We start from the raw sequence: 14,496 nt of genomic DNA, 5'->3' as shown, positions 1-14,496 counted from the left end.
TGTCCAGCTTTATAACAGATTTAAATTCTTGTGAAGTACATTTTCTGTCATTTCTCATGCTATTTTGTGGGAGGTAGGTAGACATCTCATGTCAAATTAAAATGCAATTATTTTCTTATCTTGATAATACCCTGTAATTTCTCTACTGCAGTTTCAGAGGAATGATAAAAGCAAATGGGTATTGCATCTACTAAAAGAGCCATAAACCAAGGGGAACTGAGTTGCATATGTCAAGGATTTAACATTGATACATTTTATGCCATCTTGAACTCCACCAGGAAGCATCATCCTTCCTCAATGAGTTTCTTGGGACCAGCCATTTCAATTAAGTTGTTTATATTACCAAGCCCATTTGTACAAGCACATGCTTAGCTGCCCTGCATGATAGCATAATGGACGGGTTAAATGATGGAGATAAAGCATTCCAGCTAACTGAAGTCCTTGTGTTTATGCATTCACATGTAGACCTAGGCACACATAAATTTCTTCTCAAGACCAGACACATTGCACACACATTCCTTCAGGACTTAATATAGAATCTCATACTATATGAAGTTATTTTGATCCCTTTAAGGTTGGATATGTGCTCTTCCACTGTGCTGCAAGCACTCTATTATTCCAACGTCTGTGCTCACATTACCCTGTACTGTAATTTTTTTTCTCTCTTTGACCTTCCCCAACCCCTTACCTTCCATTGCATCTGAGCTCTTTGAGTACAGACTGATGGATACCTTATTCATCCTTATCTTTCAAAGATGATTTAATATAGTCTGTCACATGGTGAATATTATGGGATCAAAAATATATATTTTAAAGATTGATACACACAGACATATATACACAGAGTTAGATATTTATATATAATGTCAATCATATAGACAATAAATGCAATTGTTATAATAAATAATTCTATCTCACTTTAGCTACTTGACCATATGTATACTCAAAAGCTATTTGTTTCTAAATATGATCAGTACATATTTACATAAATATATCTACTCTTTCCTCATATAAAGCATATATAGACTTAAGCTACCCAAGTGGTTTTATCTTAATAATTTTATGTTTATAATATAAATTTTATAATCTCTATAAACATGCACACAAATATGTTTGTATATATACACAAAATATGGTATTTTATTTTATTTTTTTTATGTTCAGTTAGCCACTGTATAGTACATCATTAGTTTTTGATGTAGTGTTCAATGATTCATTAGTTAAATATAACACCTAGTGCTCATCACAACACGTGCCCTCCTCAATACCCATCACCCTGTTACCCCTCCCCCCACCCTTCCCCTGCTCTGAAACCCTCAGATTGTTTCCCAAGGTCCATAGTCTCTCATGACTCATCTCCCTCTATGATTTCTCCCCCTTTGGATTTCTCTCCCTTCCCCTATGGTCCTCCATACTTATGTTCCACATATGAGTGAAACCATATGATAATTGTCTTTCTCTGATTGACTTACTTCACTTAACATAATCCCCTCCAGTTCTATCCATGTCAATGCAAATGGTGGGCATTCATCTTTTCTGATGGCTGAATAATATTCCATTGTATATATGTGCCACATCTTTTTTTTTTCTTTTTGAGCTTTTATATTTGAGTTTATTCTTCATTTAACTTTTAAAACACTACTATAGTTGAATATTAAAACAAAAACAATAGCAAGTAGTGAGTTATGATTATAGTCCTTCACTCATTCACTACTACATATAAAATGCCAGCAGTGGTATTCACTGGCCCCGTTAAGAGTTTTGACACTGAACACCACCCCTGGGATGATGTTCATCCCTCATAGGCTTCCCTATTGTAATGGCGCCATCTTTCCTGATTTGGATCAAAGTCTACCAGTTCTACCTGGTCCATTTCATCAGTCTGTTCTACTTCCTTCCTCTCAGGTAGGAGTTTTTCCAGCAAAGAGAGTTTATCAGGAGAGAGAAATCCATTCTCAGGAAAGTTTACCTTAAATTCAGTGATTAGGCGACCCTTCTCATATGGTCTGGGATAAATTGGCATGCCTTCATTTAGCACACACTTGATATCTCCATGCTTGACAATTTGACCTGGTTGAGAGGTGATGATGATGGTTTGGTTGTCAAGAGTAGATACTGGCTTTTGAAAGCCGCACAGTGCTTCAACCAGCTGTATGGCCATACACATGAAAAGGTCTTCTCCTTGTGGAGTAAAAACAGCGTGGTCCTTCTGATCTAAAACAACGATAATATCTCCTGGTTCCAGTCCTGGTTCTTGGTCTCCTTCACCATGGAATGTTATCTTCTGGCCATCCTTCATGCCTTTGTCAATATGAACTTCTAGAATCTTCTTCTCTCAAACTATCTTCCTCCCATTGCAGCTTTTACATCTATCTTTGGGACTGATCCATTCCCCATGGCCCTGGCACTCCATGCACACAGATTGAATTTGCTGAACCATTCCAGGTCCTATCTGATGAATTCTTATTTGCATTCCAGTACCTTGGCAATTGGGACAACATTCGACTGCTCCTTTCTTACCACCTCGGCCTTCACATTTATCTCAAATCACATTTTTCTGCAGAACTAGTTTTCTTTTTGCACCATTATATAAATCTTCTAAGGATACTGAGAGCTGATGCACACATTTTTACCTCTCCTTTCTCTCTGCATCCTTCCTTCTCCTCCAAAAAACATATCAAAGACGTCCATGAGGGAGCCAAAACCACCAGCAGCTCCACCTTCTTTAATTGTCTGTTCTCCTCCTTTGTCATATAATTCCCTTTTCTTTGCATCAGAGAGTACTTGGTAGCTTGAGAAATCTGTTTAAACTTCTCTCCTTCATTTGGATTCTTATCAGGGTGGTACTTCAAGGCCAGTTTCCTGTAGGTCTTTTTCAATTCCTCTTGGGTGGCATTGGGTTTGACCCCCAAAACATCATAGTAAGTGGTTTCTTTCACCATTTTCTACAGCTGGTGAGAGGGCCAAGGCCGGTGTGGGGGAGCGGGAAGGAGCGCATTGCTTGGCGCAGCTCCGGCAGCCACCGCTCCTCCGTGTCTCACCCAGCATTCTGGAAAGTCCCCTGTGCCACATCTTCTTTATCCATTCATCTGTTGAAGGGCATCTTGGCTCCGTCCATAGTTTGGCTCTTGTGGACATTGTTGCTATGAACATTGGGGTGCATGTGCTCCTTTTCACTACATCTGTATCTTTGGGGTAAATATGGAGGAGTGCAATTGCTGGTGGAAGGGTAGGTCTATTTTTAACTTCTTGAGGAACCTCCATATTCTTTTCCAGAGTGGCTATAGCAGCTTGCATTCCCACCAACAGTGTAAGAGGGTTCCCCTTTCTCCACATCCTCACCAACATTTGTTGTTTCCTGCCTTGCTAATTTTTGCTATTCTAACTGGTGTAAGGGTATCTCAATGTGGTTTTGATTTGAATTTCCCTGATGGCTAATGATGATGAACATTTTTTCATGTGTCTGTTAACCATTTGTGTCTTCTTTGGAGAAGTGTCTGTTCATGTCCTCTGCCCATTTTTTTGACTGGGTTATTAGTTTTTTGAGTGTTGAGTTTGAGAAGTTCTTTATAGATCTTGGATATCAGCCCTTTATCTATAATGTCATTTGCAAATATCTTCTCCCATTCTGTGGTCTGCCAGACTATGGTATTTTCAAAGATAAAGAGTGATTAGGAGAGGAAAAAGGGAATAATTGCTTCTTACTACTTTAATACTATGAGAAATTGGATGTTGATGACTTGGGAATTTGGTGTTTTTGGTTGTTCTGTTGTTTTATTTTATTTTATTATTTTGTTTTATTTTATTTTATTATTTTATTTTATTATTATTTTGTATTTCCTTTCTAGAATTAGGAATTGACAGAGTGGGAAAAAATGTTCTAGACCTTGAGGATGTGGGATGCTTACATGCATTGTAAAGTATTACATGTTTTTACACATAGTGTGTGTGGTTTGGTACATTTTTAATCAAGTATTGTTTTGTTTTAGGCATGGGAGCCAAGTGCTTTATTAAAACAAGTCCAAAAAGGGATCATTTTGTGGTATTTGCTGACTGGTCTCCAAAAGTAAAAACAACAAAAGTATCTTACATCTACATAAGAGTTGAGAAGCAAATGAGAAGAATCAAAAGAAATGGGCAAGAATATTACTTGAGAATCAAAGAGGAAAAGCTACCTACACACATTTGGCCTTTGAAAATATACACTTCAAACAAATACATCTGGATCTGTTTATGTTGAGTTTAAACAATTATACCTATAATCTCTGAATCTGACTCAGATCATGCCTCAGAAAAGGCTCAGTGACACTGAAAATGCATGACAGAGAGTTGACTTCAATCGACATCTCTGTGCCTTTTTTATGGGATGGATCTCTACTGTTGGGTTCAACTGTCTTGATATGAAATATAAATGAGTCTCTTGTTTATAGATAACAACATCCAGTAATTTTCCCAAGGTTCTCCAAAGTTTTTGACAGTTACCATGATTGTCCATTCAAATAGAGAGGTTGCATTCACGCTTTAACATTGAGGTTTCAGGGACCCACGAATGATCTGGAGGGTAGTGTGTATCATAACCATATTCTTATGTGTGTAATAAGAGCTATAGAAATTGCACCAGCTTGTGATACAAAACAAATAGAACCTTGAAAGTAAAGCCATCTTTTTAACAGTGCTTCAGTTTAACATACCTCTTACCCTATTTTAGATCAAAAAGTGTTTGTGAGGAAGGTTTTTGAAACCAAGTACTATAAACTGAGCACTATATATTTCTTTGTTCTTGGGTTCAGTTCTTAGTTCTTGGGACACTGTAATCAATTAGCCAAAGCTAATAATCCCTTCAGGTTGAGCAAAATGTACCTCTCCTTGTTATGTATTACATTATTCATCCTATGTTGTATCTAGCAGTTAAAAGTACCTGAGGCCTCTGCCACTCCTGGATTCCATCAATGCATTAAAATGAGATAGTTGACTTCAATGGCGGTACCTCTTAACATCATCTCCAGTCTCCTGGAGGATAGGCACCACGCTTGATTTACAAAGATGCTGCTGTTCCTTTTGTTAGTGCATTCTCTGATACTTTTGTTATGGGAGGATCCTCTGAATCCTCTCGTGGGACATGTATGTAGGTCTCATATAATAAATCCTCTCCAAAATTGCTATTATTCTGAACCTTCATATTCCTTTTTCTGTCTCTCTCCCCCAACTCCTCACCCTCCCTCCTCCAATTCCTCCCCCTCCCTCTCTGCCTCCCTGCCCCCATCACCAAAATGGTGGTATCTCATCTTTCTTTAATGTAGGAGACCATTTTTTAGTCAACTAAGCAAACTGTTAAAGCTAACATTTATTTTAAGTATTTCTGATATGTAATCCCATTTCTGTACATTCATCCCAATCCAACATTATATCTTCTTTGACATAGTATCATGGAATATATTTTCAAACATATATCCCAAATTTCTACAAATATAAATTAACACAATTTTGTAATTCTTTTGATATTCAAGCTCTTTCTAGTACAGACTTTGTATATTTTCCCTTGGGTTTGCTAGAATCTGCCTCAGATTAGAATCTGAAGACAATGATGGGTGTCAGAGGTTCACTGTGAGGAGAATAGACATTTCTTTACAAATTATTTGCTTCATACAAGGTTATCACAGGACAAGAGAAGGCTGTTTAATTCAGACATGGTGAGGGAGGCTCAAGGGGGATTTAGGGATTCAAATTTTCCCTTTCCAAATCTTCTCAATCAGTGCCACAATTTTCACATATAAGACTCATGAGCCTGTGAATTCAATAGGTACTTAAAATTTAAACATGCACTATAAAACTTGTGGTCAGATTTTTAGCTATGTGTGCACTGTGTGAACTACAAATATGGTATTATTTGGAGGATTCTAGAGAAGCTCTGTAGTTTTCTGACCACACTTTGAACTCATTCTTGTTACTGCCTTTTTAAAAACTTATTGGTTAACCAGATACAAAAGACCATCACAAAAACCTTGTAGTCAAAATATAAGAATTGAGGATAAAAAGGAGTTGGTATTGCCGTTTTTTCTCAATGTGCACTTTATGTCAAGTGTACACAGGTGACAATTTAACTGTTATGTTATTGCATCTTGTGAATTACCCTAGTATCCCATTTTCTAATGATGACTGGGTCATGCTTGGATTTATTCTCAATCATTTCATTATCTAATCAGTATTCCATCTTTGAAAGTCTGCTTCCTGGTGCCAAGTAGTATATCAATCGGGGTCATGATCAATGCAGAAACAACTTCATGTATTTCAAACAGAAGAAATTTAAAATGTGGAATTCATCAGATACCTTTTGGATATATTGCAAGAAGAAAGGACAAAAGCAAAAGCTGCAGAAAAACAAAATAGAAAAAACAAAAACAAAAGGAAGAAAGGAAATATCCAGACATCAAAACCTTCACATACTCTCTTTTCATTTTTGTTCATAACATTGACTTTTCCACATTTGCTGTAGTTATCAGAAGTTAACTGAAGCTCTGCTTTTTCTTTTTTTTTTTAATAATCATCAACAACTTCCTCACCATAAGCCCTTTTCAGCAATGTTCGTGCTTACTTTAACAACATTCCCAAGTTAAAAATAAGTATCATTTTTAGTTCTCCATTGTACTTCCTGAATTTCAGGGGTTGTATCAAACTTTTCTCTCAACTTCCTTATTGACTGCAATAGCTTGTAATGCCAGATAGTTTTGGGGGGCACAGGGTTGTTTTGGATTAATGACTTTACAACTGTTTTTCACCTGTTTCTCCTTCTGGTGGCATATAGGAACTTCTCATCAGGGCTGCATGGTTTATATGCTAATTTTGAGTCAGCAGTTCTGAGACAGGGGAGCAACAGTTTTCCTAGGTGAGCATACTACTGATTACTTCCTCCAGCTTGATTTTTAGTTGACAGAGGATTCATAACATGTCATTCTGTGTGCACCAATTTTATACTTACAAAGCAGGATTGTTTGAGAGTTTTCCTGTCCCCAGACTTAGACTGGAATAATGCACTCTCCACTTCAGTGTTTTGACCTTAAAGGTGAAAAACTAGACAATCGATGTGATTTGCTGTTATGTCTCTTATTTAATGCCCATGCATTGTTTCTGTTTTTGGTTTTGTTTTTTCCTCCGTATTTGGTTAGTTGCCATGAAGACTAGATCTTTAAAATCTACTTCCTCTGTTATAATTTGCAAAGACAAATCACTGAAATATTAGGCTATGAATAATAATGATGATAAAATACAAATAATAACTAATAGTGAATCATTACTATATTTGAGACTCGTGCATTACCACATTAATTCTTATAACAATAATTTGACAAAATAATATGATGATCTTTATTTTACAGATGAGGAATCAAGGCTTAGAGAAATTAGGTATACTTTTCTTGTGCTAGGTTTCACACCTAATAAGCCAAGTTACTTCAAATAATGTCATCATCCACTTTTTTCCAGCATGAGGGTGCATGTGCACACATGCACACACATTTCAGCTGGGACTTAGCATAGAAAATAGTTACATCCAAGGCTTTGATGACTATATTAAGTTGGAAGTCTACAGATTCGCTACTAAAAGTATTTACTAGGTAAATATAATAGGGATATGAATATATTTCAGAAGGCAAAATAGAGAATAATATAAATGCACATATGTTTATAAGTTCTGTTTATTAAAATGACTCTTAGATAATACTGATTAGAGGCATCAAGGAATCCTGGTTTCCATAAAATTTGTCTCTAGTCAGTTGACATTACAATAGTTATTTGAAATGAATAAAAATATTTTTAAAATATTCCTCCTTCACTCAGTTATTGACTTATGTATGCATATATATTTATTTGGATGAATTTTTATATTTAAAGTGATAAATAAATAAATATGTATGTTAATAATAGTACCTTCTCTGAGATAAATATCAATTATTGCCATAATCATTTGCCAAGCTGGATATTTATGATTGTATATAGCAGTTTTCTTACTATAAATATAAGGCAACTAGTCTTGTTGTAAATTAAACCATTCTAAATTCAGTTTTTCTTCTGGGGGAAAGGAAGTATATATCGTGTGTCTTCTGGGGGAAAATTCTCATTTCTAGATGACTAAATAACCTTTAATATTTTGGCATTTCCATCTAGCTAGTTATTATAACTTATGATCTAATTAGCATTTGGTATTTGATATCTCCAGTGACTAACAAGACCATCTAAATTAAAGCATTTCAAATCCTAATGTCTTGTTAGAGAATTCCATTAAAATAGAAGAGCAACAGTGGCTTCTTCCATACCTCACAGTTTACCTTCAGGTTTATTGGTTAATGTTTAATTCTCCAATGAAAACTTAATGATCTTGGAATGTCACGTATTATGAAATCCCACGTTCCTCCTTGCTGGGTCTCATCTCTCAACTGAATTCTCTAAAGACTTCAAGACTCTGAAAATTTCAGTTTCAGTTGTTAGGAAATTTTTTAAAAACCTCAATATAATATCCAACAATGAATCCATTTTTGTATATTTTAAAACCACCATTATATAGAAAGCAGTTGAAAAACTTCCCAGTTATTGTAGTCTTTTCAAACTTTAATTCTTTCACAGTAATTGTACATAGCATTTTTTTCAGAGATTTCACGATGCATTCAGACACACACACATTATGAAATATTGTCTAAAGTTTAATTTGTTACATTTTTTAAAGAATTGTTACAATTTTTTAAAAAAATCTAGATTTTTAAAAGAATTGGTACAAAATCCAGTTGCTCTGGAGGATACCTAGAGAGACAAAGCAAAGTACTATAAATAATTTACTAGGTATCTACATATTTAGTTACACCATACACCATATAACACATGCACACACACACACACGTGTGTGCACAATATGGCCCCAAAAGAGAGTAAGTAATTATCATAAGCAGATTTTTAAAATTATGAGATCTTTTAAAGCTCAGTTTAGATCACAAAATTCCCCTGGAATCATCTACTTAGATCTATACCACAACTTCTGGCTGAAACATCCCCAAATTTCTTCAGTGCATACTCAGAAAAATCACAACAATTAAGTACATATAGAAAATGGTAAATAGAACAATAGGTGTTGGTTGTGAAAAAGAAAGGGAACAGGAAGCACACAGATTTAAAAACAAGTCCTTGCCTTCAGAGTGTAACATCTATTGGGAAAGGATACAGAGATAAAAAGGTTATCTGTATAAATAAGCATTAAAAAATTCAGTGGAGCAAACTTTCCCTACAAAAGAATTACAAATTAATGATTTAGCTCCACCTAATTCAGCAAGAGAATTGCCATTGTAGCAATAGAAAATTCTGAAGGCATACTTCAGGAGCAATGGCTCTGAAAGGTGTTTTTCTTTTCTGCAAAATTAAGGTGGTCATTCCAAAAGGCGAACTAAGGTGTGCTTTGGGAATTCACAAGTGACCAAATCAGGATGCTTACACAATTAAGTAACCATCTTTTGCAGAAATATGTGTAGTAATAAATACGATCAGATATATCACATGCCATACAAATTCTTTGTGAAGATTCTTTTCTTCCGCTGAGCAATTCTACCTAAGATTTTTTCCCCTGCAATGAACACAATAGCTGTGGCTGAAGGAATTTATAAATTTATTTTGAACTAGCATTAGTCAGAACAAGACATCAGCACACACAGATCAGAGAATGTTATTGAACCATGGCACAAAGCAACAGAAGACAAATTCAGGCTGAAACACATGCTTTAGAAACTCCTGGCTAGGGCACCTGGGTGGCTCAGTTGGTTAAGCGACTGCCTTCGGCTCAGGTCATGATCCTGGAGTCCCGGGATCGAGTCCCGCATCGGGCTCCCTGCTCGGCAGGGGGTCTGCTTCTCCCTCTGTCCTCTTCCCTCTCGTGCTCTCTGTCTCTCATTCTCTCTCTCTCAAATAAATAAATAAAATCTTAAAAAAAAAAAAAAAGAAACTCCTGGCTAATGCTACAATATCCCAGGAAGAAGGAATTAATAATTCTAAAGCCATTCTTTGGTTATAGATCTTGCATTTACAACCGCACATTTGCTTATATTTAAATTAACCATGAAAATATATTAGTATAAATGTATAATCTATTAAATGAGGGATATTTATTTAGTCATATCCTACTTTTACTCAGTCCTCAAGTAATCCTGTCTTAGTAAAATGAAAAGGTCAAATCACACCAAAAAATGTGGGCTTTGGAGTATAAAATATCTAGATTTAAAGTGCATCACTACCACTTACAAGCTGTGTGCTTTAGGGTAGGTCTTTGTCTCTTTCTGACTCAGGTTCATCAACCATAGAGATAATGCTACTATCAGCAGTATATGATTTTGCACTGAGCAAACAGGATAATCCCTGTATGTTATACTTGCCAAGCGGCTGGTATGAGTAAGAACTTACTAAATGTTATCTATTACAGTTATCGTCAGGATTTGTCTTGTTATTCTCAAATTTCATGTAAATTGGAAAGGTATTTGAGGCATATGATCCTATAATTTTATGAGACAAGAGACTCATCTATCTTTAGTGAGAAAGGAACAAACAACTTTCCTTTCAGAATTTCTACCCAGTTATACCACCTGTCACAAACTCATAAAAACAATAAAAATATCCCCACGAAGACAAATATAAGGACTATGTGAAAAAAAAAAAAAAAAGCAAATAAAGGGTTGGGAAAGCCAGGGGAAAAAGCAAATAAGGTGTTGGGGAAGAGGAAGAATGTCTTGAAGACATAGCATTTGAACAAGGCCTGTCAGAGAAGTAAAATTTAAATGTAAGGAGTTGGAGAACCAGGCAAGAAGCCACAAAGGTCTCACAACTGCAAGATGTCAGAGATATATCCCTCATCCTGGCACCTACAATGGCTAATGAAATATTAGTAACAGGTGTTACTGCTGGGAAGAGGCATTTAAAAGCCATGTGCAATTCTTTATTCTCTCTTTTGTCCCTTTATCATTTCCTCCATTCTAAATAGTGGAGCTCTGTCAGCCTGGTTCTGGAGAATGAATGGGCCCTACTCCTCTCCCAGTCAAGGAGCAAAGACACATAAGGGAATGAAGGGAGAAATACATCCTCATTGGTTAAGCCACTGAGAATCAGGAGTTGTCAGTAACCCCAACAAACCCAGAGCATCCAGACTCACACAATGAGAGAGTTCAAATTAAAGGACTGAACTAGAGAGGGCATGGGTTTTTCCTGACAATCTTTTCCTCTCCCCCTCTACACTTGCTCCTTGACCTCATCTTTTAGGTCAAAGATATGAGGGTAAGATTTCCAATTCTTTTACTATCATCAGAGGCCAAACAGTGAAGGCAGAACTTGTTTTCTGAAACAACGCCCAATGCACATCTAACAGAAATGGTTTTATTTTCATCAAAGCAAAACAGTTTTATCCCCCATTACATCATACTTACACGAATGTTAAGCAGAAATGGGTGCAGAACTAAGTTAATTTTTCAGAAGGTAATGGACTCTGAAATGTATTTAAATGTATTTCTTGTATATTACTGTATTCCAAATGGAAATTCAATCTTTCCATTAATTGTTTCTTTTGATGCTATTCAGGGTTAACTCAGCTAAGTGATCAAAAATAGTTTTCCTTCCATCTTCTGTGTGGAATTTACTGATTCAAATTCAAAATGACCAAATCTAAAATGAATATTGTAGGAAATCATCATTGAAACAATGGGCTGTTGTTTTGATATCCTCTTATTTTGCTGGGCCAAAAATGATATAAGCTACCCAAGAAAATGATGGTACACAGGTGTTGTTATTGCCTCTACAGCCCAGTGTGGCTTTTAAATCATGTTGCTATGGTAACATGATCATTTATAGACTATAATCCCATTAGGAGAAACTGGTGATAAAGTAAGCTCATTATAACAGAACTTACATTGCTTCACTTCCGGTTGTGTCTGTTTTATGGCAAATAACACTAGTCGAGCTATTAAATAAAAAACACATAAGAATGCACACTTAGTCATAAAATGTTTTGGACAGAGGAAATGGGGATTTTGAAAATTACTGCAGATTTTTTTTAATGTGAGCAAAACTTTACCAACAAATACAAATTGTTCAGTTTTAAAAGACTATTAGAGTAATGAAATCCATAATACACAGACACAATAAATATATATTATAAAAATATACACATTTATAATAAAAAATAATATTATGTGTTTCACTAGTTTAACATTTCAGTCCTTCCTCCTATGACATGCTCTTAGAATCACATCTACAAATATACTAGTAGGTTATCTATACACAAGGAAACAGATCCAGACAGGATCCGTGACTAGCCCAAGAAGTCAGTGGATTGACTAGCCAAAATTTTAGAAAGGGCAACTTTACTTCTAATTTCTTCTTTCTCTTCATTTTATTTTATAATTATTTCATTGCTCAAAATTATTCCAAACGGTTCCTGTTTTTAATTTAGAAATACGGTTTCCACTAAGTGAAATCAGATTCCATCTCCCATCTTGGACTGAGCATGCACATATCTACATAAGATGATATAAAAAATTAGACATCTGGTTAAGAGGCCCTGTGGAGATAGAATTTAGTGAATTAAAGATTTGGGTTAATTTCAAATGCCAGGATGATGAAGTACTTTTCCCGATTTCTCCCACTTCATACAAATAAAAGCTCTGGACATTAGATATAAAACAAACACAAGATAATATTGTTTCAGAGGACACTGAAGGCAAGTCAGTCAGGGATTTGGGGATGAAGGAACACACGATGGTGAATTTCCTCAGTTTTCATTTTTCCCTGTGTCTGAGCCTGGAAGTAGAAGAAGCGAGCACCTTGGAAATACAAGTGCATATGCGCCATGCCAGCCCCAAAGTTGCCTGCTAGCTCCAGCCACAGAGCCAGAGAAGGGGCATCTGCTAAGGAAGAAAAAATAGATAGTAATTGCTCTTTTCTAACCAAACAACTCAGGAAATACCGTGGACCAATGCCCACTCCTGCCAGCCAAGACTGAATAGGGAACCTAGACTCCCACCATCCCCATTACCAAGTAGACCAAGTAGGGAGTGAGAACTCTCAGCTCTCCTGGGTAATAATGAGGCCCCAGTACTGCAGTGTTGGTGGAAACCACTTGGGGAGTCTAGACTTTCACCACAGACTGGAAGTAATGAGCGAAAATGGGGAAAGGTCGGAGGAGGCCAAGTAAAGAGTCAAAACTTCACCACCCGGGGCGCCTGGGTGGCTCAGATGTTAAGCCTTCGGCTCCGGTCATGATCCCAGGGTCCTGGGATCGAGCCCTGCACTGGGCTCCCTGCTCAGCGGGAAGCCTTCTTCTCCCTCTCCCACTGCCCCCTGCTTGTGTTCCCTCTCTCACTGTCAAACAAATAAATAAAATCTTAAAAAAAAAAAAAAAAAAAAAACCTTTCACCACCCCACAGTGTCAATGAGTCCACCTACTTGTGCTATCGGTAAGGCCATGTGAGAAGTAGAAAGGTACCCTTGTCTTTTCTAGCCAGAGTAACAAAAACCAAAACTTTCATCCTTGCCCAGTACCAACAAGGAACCCTCTCCCTGTCAATGGAGGGCATCATTAAAGATGAAGAGGGGAAACTGGACTTCCACCACAAGGGATAGTGCCAGGGTGATGGCCTTTTACCTACCTGGGGAGAGGATGGAGATCAATTCCAACGACAGCAGGTTTCTCATCAGAAACAAAGGAAGTTACAAGGAGGTGACCCGACATTTTTCAAGTGCTGAAAAAAGCCAGACTTTTTTTTCTTTTTTAGAGGGGGGAGGGGGAGAGGGCAAGGGGGGGAGAGACTCGAGCAGGCTCCATGCCCAGCGCTGAGCCCAATGCGGGGGCTCAGTCTCATAACCCTCAACTCATGACCTGAGCCGAAATTAAGAGTCAGAGGCTTAACTGACTGAGCCACCCAGGTGCCCCAAGACAGAATTCTATGTTGAGTGAAATGTCCACTTAAATGTGGAATCTAGAAAAACAAATGAATAAACAAAAAGTAGAATCAGGCCTATAAATACAGAGAACAAATGTGGTTGCCAGAGGGGAGGGTTTGGGGGATGGGCAAAATGGGTGACAGGGAGTGGGAGGTACGGGCTTCCAGTTATGGAATAAGTAACTCATGGGATTAAAATGTACAGAGTAGAGAATGATACTGTCATAGCAATGTATGGTGATGGGTGTTAGCTACACTTGTGGTGAGTGCAACATTACAGATAGACTTGTCCGATCACTACGTTGTACAGCTGAAACTAATGTAACATTGCGTGGCAACTATACTCAATAAAAAAATTAAAATGAAAAAAGAAAGGAAAGGGAAATCAAGGCTTTCTCAGATGAAGAAAAGGTTACATGTTACATACTGTATGATTTCATTTATAGAACATTTTTGAAATGAGAAAACTGCAGAACTAGAGAGCAGATTAGCAATGGTTGAAGGAAGGAGTGGGAGGGAAGTGGTGTATTTAAACAAAGTC

At 36.9% G+C, this 14,496-nt stretch overlaps 1 pseudogene; it reads right to left on the bottom strand.

Moving 5' to 3' along the window:
* Positions 1 to 1,752: 1,752 nt before the first annotated feature.
* LOC123834715 (dnaJ homolog subfamily A member 1-like) lies at positions 1,753 to 2,975 on the bottom strand (annotated as a pseudogene).
* Positions 2,976 to 14,496: the final 11,521 nt, after the last annotated feature.

The sequence above is a fragment of the Mirounga angustirostris genome, unplaced genomic scaffold (genome assembly GCF_029215605.1).
Source record: "Mirounga angustirostris isolate CCGP_5_RB_7025 unplaced genomic scaffold, mMirAng1.0.hap1 SCAF_1, whole genome shotgun sequence".
NCBI classification, from domain to species: domain Eukaryota; kingdom Metazoa; phylum Chordata; class Mammalia; order Carnivora; family Phocidae; genus Mirounga; species Mirounga angustirostris.
Note: the sequence above shows the minus strand (reverse complement) of the source record. Positions and strands in the feature narration are given on the sequence as shown.